The sequence below is a fragment of the Triticum urartu genome, chromosome 2 (assembly GCF_003073215.2).
Source record: "Triticum urartu cultivar G1812 chromosome 2, Tu2.1, whole genome shotgun sequence".
Taxonomy (NCBI): Eukaryota; Viridiplantae; Streptophyta; class Magnoliopsida; order Poales; family Poaceae; genus Triticum; species Triticum urartu.
Window position 1 is genome coordinate 671382076 of NC_053023.1, and position 10203 is coordinate 671392278.

The window sequence follows — 10203 nt, forward strand, 5'->3', positions numbered from 1 at the left end:
AGGTCATATCGGTGTAAAAGCGCATGAAGAAACTCCATACTGATGGACTTTTGGAACCACTTGATTATGAATCACTTGGTACTTGCGAACCGTGCCTCATATGGGCAAGATGACTAAAACGCGTTCTCCGGTACTATGGAGAGAGCAACAGATTTGTTGGAAATCATATATACAGATGTATGTGGTCCAATGAATGTTGAGGCTCGTGGGGATATCGTTATTTTCTCACCTTCACAGATGATTTAAGCAGATATGGGTATATCTACTTAATGAAACATAAGTCTGAAACATTTGAAAAGTTCAAAGAATTTCAGAGTGAAGTTGAAAATCATCGTAACAAGAAAATAAAGTTTACTACGATCTGATCGTGGAGGAGAATATTTGAGTTACGAGTTTGGTGTACATTTGAAACAATGCGGAATAGTTTCGCAACTCACGCCACCCGGAACACCACAGCGTAATGGTGTGTCCGAACGTCGTAATCGTACTTTACTAGATATGGTGCGATCTATGATGTCTCTTACTGATTTACCGCTATCGTTTTGGGGTTATGCTTTAGAGACGGCCGCATTCACGTTAAATAGGGCACCATCAAAATCCGTTGAGACGACGCCTTATGAACTATGGTTTGGCAAGAAACCAAAGTTGTCGTTTCTTAAAGTTTGGGGCTGCGATGCTTATGTGAAAAAGCTTCAACCTGATAAGCTCGAACCCAAATCGGAGAAATGTGTCTTCATAGGATACCCAAAGGAGACTGTTGGGTACACCTTCTATCACAGATCCGAAGGCAAGACATTTGTTGCTAAGAATGGATCCTTTCTAGAGAAGGAGTTTCTCTCGAAAGAAGTGAGTGGGAGGAAAGTAGAACTTGATGAGGTAACTGTACCTGCTCCCTTGTTGGAAAGTAGTACATCACATAAAACGGTTTCTGTGACACCTACACCAATTAAGGAGGAAGCTAATGATGATGATCGTGAAACTTCAGAACAAGTTACTACTGAACCTCGTAGATCAACCAGAGTAAGATCCGCACCAGAGCGGTACGGTATCTCTGTTCTGGAAGTCATGCTACTAGATCATGATGAACCTATGAACTATGAAGAAGCAATGGTGAGCCCAGATTCCGCAAAATGGCTTGAAGCCATGACATCTGAGATGGGATCCATGTATGAGAACAAAGTGTGGACTTTGGTTGACTTGCCCAATGATCGGCAAGCAATTGAAAATAAATGGATCTTCAAGAAGAAGACTGACGCTGACGGTAATGTTACTGTCTATAAAGCTCGACTTGTCGCAAAAGGTTTTCGACAAGTTCAAGGGATTGACTATGATGAGACCTTCTCACCCATAGCGATGCTTAAGTCTGTCCGAATCATGTTAGCATGCCAGCATTTTATGATTATGAAATTTGGCAGATGGATGTCAAAACTGCATTCCTGAATGGATTTCTGGAAGAAGAGTTGTATATGATGCAACCAGAAGGTTTTGTCGATCCAAAGGGAGCTAACAAAGTGTGCAAGCTCCAGCGATCCATTTATGGACTGGTGCAAGCCTCTCGGAGTTGGAATAAACGTTTTGATAGTGTGATCAAAGCATTTGGTTTTATACAGTCTTTTGGAGAAGCCTGTATTTACAAGAAAGTGAGTGGGAGCTCTGTAGCATTTCTGATATTATATGTGGATGGCATATTACTAATTGGAAATGATATGGAATTTTTGGAATAGCATAAAGGGATACCTGGAATAAGATGTTTTCCAAGGAAAGACCTCGGGTGAAGCTGCTTACATATTGGGCCATTAAGATCTATAGAGATAGATCAAGACCGCTTAATTGGACTTTCAACAAAGCACCTTGACAAAGGTTTTGGGAAAATTCAAATGGATCAAGCACAAAGAAAGGGTTCTTGCCTGTGTTACAAGGTGTGAAGTTGAGTAAGACTCAATGCCCGACCACTGCAGAAGATAGAGAGAAAATGAAAGATGTTCCCTATGCTTCAGCCATAGGCTCTATCATGTATGCAATGCTGTGTACCAGACCTGATGTGTGCCTTGCTATAAGTCTAGCAGGGAGGTACCAAAGTAATCCAGGAGTGGATCACTAGAACAGCGGTCAAGAACATCCTGAAATACCTGAAAAAGGACTAAGGATATGTTTCTCGTATATGGAGGTGACAAAGAGCTCATCGTAAAGGTTACGTTGATGCAAGCTTTGACACTGATCCGGACGATTCTAAATCGCAAACCGGATACGTGTTTACATTAAACGGTGGAGCTGTCAGTTGGTGCAGTTCTAAACAAAGCGTCGTGGCGGGATCTACATGTGAAGCGGAGTACATAGCTGCTTCGGAAGCAGCAAACGAAGGAGTCTGGATGAAGGAGTTCATATCCGATCTAGGTGTCATACCTAGTGCATCGGGTCCAATGAAAATCTTTTGTGACAATACTGGTGCAATTGCCTTGGCAAAGGAATCCAGATTTCACAAGAGAACCAAGCACATCAAGAGACGCTTCAATTCCATCCGGGATCTAGTCCAGGTGGGAGACATAGAGATTTGCAAGATACATACGGATCTGAATGTTGCAGACCCATTGACTAAGCCTCTTCCACGAGCAAAACATGATCAGCACCAAGGCTCCATGGGTGTTAGAATCATTACTGTGTAATCTAGATTATTGACTCTAGTGCAAGTGGGAGACTGAAGGAAATATGCCCTAGAGGCAATAATAAAGTTATTATTTATTTCCTTATATCATGATAAATGTTTATTATTCATGCTAGAATTGTATTAACCGGAAACATAATACATGTGTGAATACATAGACAAACAAATTTCACTAGTATGCCTCTACTTGACTAGCTCGTTAATCAAAGATGGTTATGTTTCCTAACCATAGACATGAGTTGTCATTTGATTAAGGAGATCACATCATTAGGAGAATGATGTGATTGACATGACCCATTCCATTAGCTTAGCACCCGATCGTTTAGTATGTTGCTATTGCTTTCTTCATGACTTATACATGTTCCTATGACTATGAGATTATGCAACTCCCGTTTACCGGAGGAACACTTTGTGTGCTACCAAACGTCACAACGTAACTGGGTGATTATAAAGGTGCTCTACAGGTGTCTCCAAAGGTACATGTTGGGTTGGCGTATTTCGAGATTAGGATTTGTCGCTCCGATTGTCGGAGAGGTATCTCTGGGCCCTCTCGGTAATACACATCACTTAAGCCTTGCAAGCAATGCAACTAATAAGTTAGTTGCAAGATGATGTATTACGGAACGAGTAAAGAGACTTGCCGGTAACGAGATTGAACTAGGTATTGAGATACCGACGATCGAATCTCGGGCAAGTAACATACCGATGACAAAGGGAACAACGTATGTTGTTATGCGGTCTGACCGATAAAGATCTTCGTAGAATATGTAGGAGCCAATATGAGCATCCAGGTTCCGCTATTGGTTATTGACCGGAGACGTGTCTCGGTCATGTCTACATTGTTCTCGAACCCGTAGGGTCCGCACGCTTAAGTTACGATGACAGTTTCATTATGAGTTATATATTTTGATGTACCGAAGGTTGTTCGGAGTCCCGGATGTGATCACGGATTGACGAGGAGTCTCGAAATGGTCGAGACATAAAGATTGATATATTGGACGACTATATTTGGACACGGAAAGGTTCCGGGTAAGATTGGGACAATACCGGATCACCGGGAGGTTATCGGAACCCCCCGGGAGGTATATGGGCCTTATTGGGCCTTAGTGGAAAGGAGGGGAAAGGAGCAAGGGAGGGGGCGCCCCCCCCAAGCCCAATCCGAATTGGGAAGGCCGGCCCCCCTTTCCTTCCTTCCTCCTTCCTCTTCCTTCCCTCTCCTACTCCTAATAGGAAAAAGGGGAGTCCTACTCCCGCTGGGAGTTGGACTCCCCCCCTTGGGCGCGCCACCCTCCTTGGTCGGCCCCCTCCTCCACTCCTTTATATACGGGGGCAGGGGGGCACCCTAGAGACACAACAATTGATCATTGATCTCTTAGCCGTGTGCGGTGCCCCCCTCCACCATAATCCTCGATAATATTGTAGCGGTGCTTAGGCGAAGCCCTGCGATGGTAGAACATCAAGATCGTCACCACACCGTCGTGCTGACGGAACTCATCCCCGACACTTTGCTGGATCGGACTCCGGGGATCATCATCGAGCTGAACGTGTGCAAAAACTCGGAGGTGCCGTAGTTTCGGTGCTTGATCGGTCGGGCCGTGAAGACGTACGACTACATCAACCGCGTTGTTATAACACTTCCGCTTGCGGTCTATGAGGGTACGTAGACAACACTCTCCCCTCTCGTTGTTGTGCATCACCATGATCTTGCATGTGCGTAGGAATTTTTTTGAAATTACTACGTTCCCCAACATATAGCTCACGGACTCGATTACATAGAGGGATCATAAAGCAAAACTCAAAACTAGATCATACCAAAAACTTTATTCTACTAGATCAAGATATTACTAAAAGGATCGAACTAAGAAAAATGATAAAGATAGAGATGTGATGGTGATACGATACCAGGGCACCTCCCCCAAGCTTGGCAGTTGCCAAGGGGAGTGCCCATACCCATATGATTATATCTCCTTTGTTGGTGAAGAAGATGGTGGTGATGAGGAAGTAGGCTTGTCGTCCATCTTCCAAGCCATAGGATCACCATCATAGAAGGATGAACGAGTCTCCTGGATCCTCAAATCTGCAGCTAAACTCATCCTCTTGAATCTATATTCATACTCACAGTTTTGGTTTTGCAGGTCATAGATTTGGGCTTGGAGGTGCTCGATCTTCTCGTGAATCTTGAAGATGGTCTCCCCAATGTTCTTGGCATCCAGCTTGTGGTTGTTGGTGAACTCCGCGATCATCATATGGTTGGCGTTGAGTCCGCGTTCCAGCATCCCCTAGCACTTGAAAACTTGTTAAGCCTCGTCTCCACGCTTCCAGTCCTCCTTGGTCCCTCAACATAGCGGATGTGCAGCAACCCATCACGCGTCTCAATGGTTTGAGGGTGCTGCAGCACCTCCGCGAGGTAGGGGTTGATGACCTTCTCGAAGAACTTGTCCTTGGGGGCGCTTGGGGACGTCATGATGATCTAGATTTGTCAGGAAAATAGCTCGAAACGAAAACAGAGGATATTTGCGTGACACAGGAGTCAAAACCTTCGGGAGATTATATAATGAATTTTTACCGACCAAAATACGTATCGTGCAAAAGAAAACGGAGTCCGGAGAGCACACGAGGTGCACGAGGGGGGGGCGCCGCCAGGGGGTAGGGCGCGCCCTCCACCCTCGTGGGCTCGTGTCCTTCCCGGACTGCTTCTTATTTTTTTTTCTAAATATTCCAAAACGGAGAAAAATTGCCATTAGAACTGTTTTGGAGTCGGTTTACTTACCGTACCACATACCATCTTCCTTTTTGGAGTCTGAAACGTTCTGGAAAGTGTCCCTTATGTATTCCTCCGGGGTTACGGTTTCAATAACATTGGTTCAACATTTATAGGGTTACCTGAGATATAATGTTTGATTCTTTGACCGTTCACCACCTTCGGATTTGTGCCTTCGAAGTTGTTGATTTTTATGGCACCGGAACGATAGACCTCCTCGATAACGTAAGGACCTTCCCATTTAGAGAGAAGTTTTCCTGCAAAAAATCTTAAGCGAGAGTTGTATAACAATACATAATCACCTACATTAAACTCACGCTTTTGTATCCTTTTGTCGTGCCATCTTTTAACTTTTTCTTTAAACAACTTGGCATTCTCATAGGCTTGGGTTCTCCATTCATCAAGTGAGCTAATGTCAAATAACCTCTTCTCACCGGCAAGTTTGAAATCATAATTGAGCTCTTTAATAGCCCAATATTAGTTTCTAGTTCGAGAGGTAAGTGACATGCTTTTCCATAACCATTTTATACGGAGACATACCCATAGGATTTTTATATGCAGTTCTATAGGCCCATAATGCATCATCAAGTTTCTTGGACCAATTCTTTCTAGATCTATTAACAGTCTTTTGCAAAATTAATTTGAGTTCTCTATTACTCAATTCTACTTGACCACTAGACTTATGGGTGATAAGGAGATGCAATTCTATGATTAACATCATAACTTAGCAAGCATTTTACGAAAGCACCATGAATAAAATGTGAACCACCATCAGTCGTTAAATATCTAGGGACTCCAAACCTTGGAAAAATAACTTCTTGAAGCATCTTAATAGAGGTTCTATGATCAGCACTACTAGTTGGAATAGCTTCTACCTACTTAGTAAGGTAATCAACAGCAACTCAAATATGTGTGTATCCATTGGAGGCAGGAAAAGGTCCCATATAATCAAAGCCCCAAACATCAAATGGTTCAATAACAAGTGAATAATTCATAGGCATTTAATTCATAGGCATTTCTTGACGTCTACTAATATTACCAATTCTTTGACATTCATCACAAGATAAGACAAACTTACGGGCATCCTTGAAGAGAGTAGGCCAATAAAAACCAGATTGCAATACCTTATGTGCAGTTCTATCTCCAGCATGGTGTCCTCCATAAGCTTCGGAGTGACACTTGCGTAGGATCTGTTCCTGTTCATGCTCAGGTACACAACGCCTAATAACACCATCTACTCCTTTATAGAGATGTGGGTCATCCCAGAAGTAATGTCTTAAATCATAGAAAAACTTTTTCTTTTGCAGGTATGTGAAACTAGGTGGCATAAATTTAGCAAAAATGTAATTAGCATAATCAGCATACCATTGAGCAATATGAGAAGCATTTATGACATTTGATTGTTCATCAGGAAAGCTATCATCAATAGGTAGTGGGTCATCAAGAACATTTTCTAACCTAGACAAGTTATCTGCAACGGGGTTCTCAGCTCCCTTTCTATCAATAATATGCAAATCAAATTCTTGTAGCAAGAGAACCCATCTAATAAGTCTAGGTTTAGCATCTTTCTTTTCCATAAGATATTTAATAGCAGCATGATCAGTGTGAATAGTTACTTTAGAATCAACAATATAAGGTCTGAACTTATCACACGCAAACACTACAAAAAAATACACTTCCGTGATGATACGTGTTTGTCACAGTAGGTCGCGTTTTCTGTCATGCATGTACATCCATGACGATTTTATGACAGAATCAAGATAGTCATACCTGTGCTGTCGTAGAAGTGTTCCATGACATTACCAAAATTATCATCACGGAAGTGTCCACTTCCATGACGATAAATCGCGCATCACAGAAGTGCTTTCGTCAAGGGTGACCAACACGTGGCATCCACCGTAACGGAACGCCGTTAAGCTATCGGGTCGGGTTTTGGATCCGATAACCCGTTAACAGCCCCGACCAATGGGGATTTTCCACGTGTAAAATCATCATTGGCTGGAGGAAACACGTGTCGGCTCATCGCTGGGACAGATGTCATCCACTCATTGGACAGAAGGCGCCTATGATACGTCGACACGTGGCACGGCCCAACAGAGGCCCATTACTGTGAGAAGGCCGGCCCGTTTGACTTGGTCAAAAGGTGGCGGCCCGGCCCATGGAAAGCCTGTTAACGGCATGTTCTTATATAGCCCATTTACAGCCCGCTAACCCAAGGCCCGTTACGCCCTATTCGAATTAGGCCCAGTAGCGTCATCTGGGCCATCCAATATGATTCCAGCCCGTTTTCACTTCTGACCCATGTATGACCCATGACGTCTTTCGGCCCATATGAGGCCCTATGTAACTCTTGGCCTATTAACGGCCCGTGGTGAAACTGGCCGTAATGAACAGTGTATCACTTTACACCCATTAACGGCCCGTGGTGAAACTGGCCCGTAAAGAACAGTGTATCACTTTATACCCATTAACGGCCCGTTATTCCGTTGGGCCGTTTCCTGCCCATGTTATCTTTCGGCCTTCTCAGAGCCCATTTATTCTTGGGCTATTTTCCAGCATTCATTTACTTACGGCCCATTACTGTCATTTTCTGCTTGTGGGCCAAATTCAGCCCGTGGTTACAGTCGGCCTATTTTGTGGTCCGTTAATATGTTGGGCCGTTTTCATAGCGTCATCAAATACGGCCTATTAACGATGGCCCGTTATAGTCGGCCCATGAACGGACGATTTCCAACTCTAGCCCTTTTACGGCCAGAATGCGGTCTGTTTGGCCCATGTTTGGCCAATCGATCATACGGCCCGTATAAGGCCCATTGATGATACGGCCCGTAGAAGGCCCATTGTGTCTACGGCCCGTAGAAGGCCCATTGTTTTCTAAGGCCCGTAGAAGGCCCAGTTTCTACGGCCCCATAGAAGGCCACTGTTTATCTGACCCGTAGAAGGCCCACTGTTTCTAGGCCCGTAGAGGCCCGGTGTCACTACAGTAAATATTAGCCCCCCATGGTTTTATTGTGGCCTAGTTTTAAAAAATAGGTTATTGCAGCCACTAGCAAACCGCAGAAAAAGAACTACACTGACTACAAGCAACAAATAAAACAAGACAACAAGGAAATAAATAAGCAAGCAACTACACTAGGCTATCAACGGCTATTACACATATTACATCGCACCTGGCATCAAAGTTTCGCCACCCAGTGCAAATATAGGGAACACAACAGCATATAAACGCCGCAGCAAAACAAGTCCGGAACTGAAACCACTTCAGAAGAGCTCAAGAAACAATATCCCAGGTACCCATAACATCATGGTCGAAAATGAAACTACCAGCCAGTTAACATCATGCTGATCAACATTCATGCATAGCACATCTTCATATGATGCACAGTCAAAATGCTCACACAATGTCGAGTGTGCGAAACACACAGAAAACGAGGGACGAAGTTTTGGCAAGTGTTGGACGTGATTTTGGGCTGCCCCGTCTAGGCTTTCATTTTTAACATGCGCAGCCCACAACCTCGGATGGGAGGTCCATAGGCCTTAGGGCCGTCATGTATCGACCGGCCTATGGACCTCCCATCCGAGGTTTTATTTTTGGCAGCCCGATTTATGTATTTTTTGAAGAAAACGCACAGGTCTGTTTTATTTTTCTATATAAGAATAGGAACGCCAGGTCCAACTTATGTTTCCCTTCTAACTATATTATATATATTTAAATTATTTTATATGTTATTATATATTATTTTTATTGTCATCATATATTTAACAGATACTTACATATGTAAGAAAACAATATCCCACATCTTATTAACTTATAAAAATAATTTCTTAACAAATAAAATCCTGGATTGTTTTGGCACGAAAATCCTAGTGATTGTGTACAAAAGCTTGGTAAGATTTAAGGACGAATGTAATAATATCACTTATTATTTAAATATATTTATAACAAAATGCTCAGCCCCTTTTTATTTTTTGATAACATTGCTGGCCCAACCCAACATTATAATTAGAATCAGCCCAGCAAAATCGTGTATTTCGAGAAAGTGCAAATGGCCTGTAATTTTTTAGGAAATAAAATAAATGGGTCGCATGGACGCTACATTATTTGTTCACCCAGCCCAGCTAATGGCTGTAATTCAAAAAAAGGTCAAATTGACTGTAAATTCTACCGCGCAAAAACTGTAAATTCTGAAAAAATTGGTTGAATACATGCCACATTTTTGGAGGTTGAAATGTGGGCCAATAGGTCAAAGCCAACGCAAGTCGTTGTCAATTTAGTCAACAAATAATTCTGACATGTTAGTTGTTGGATTTACATCCAACGACCGGCATCCATCTTCAATCTCTCGTCCTCTTCCGCCAGCGCTGCCGGGACCACCTCCCGCCTCCTGCTGCTAGTAGCTCTGCTTAGCACGCTTTGCTATGAAGCGTTACTCCACCGTTGGCCAGGCCATCCCTCCACCCCTCCACACCTCCTGTTCTTTTTCACCGACTGTCGATCCACACCGCACTAGAACCAGTTAACCCTCGTACACCTCTCCGTCTGCGACTCTACTCCTGTGTCTTCCCATCTCCGGCTCGTTGCTGTCCGGGGCCTCGCCGTCGTCCACCACCTTGGATGCGCTCGGTGCGGCGTGGTCAATGTGGTCAACGAACGACACCATCGGAAGTAGACTGTGCGTGGAGAGGCTGACAGCTGGGTCCACAGCCGCACACAAGGAAATGCCTCCTTATTACGCGTAAAATAATGATTCCTCCACCTGACATCTGGGACCCACCGGAA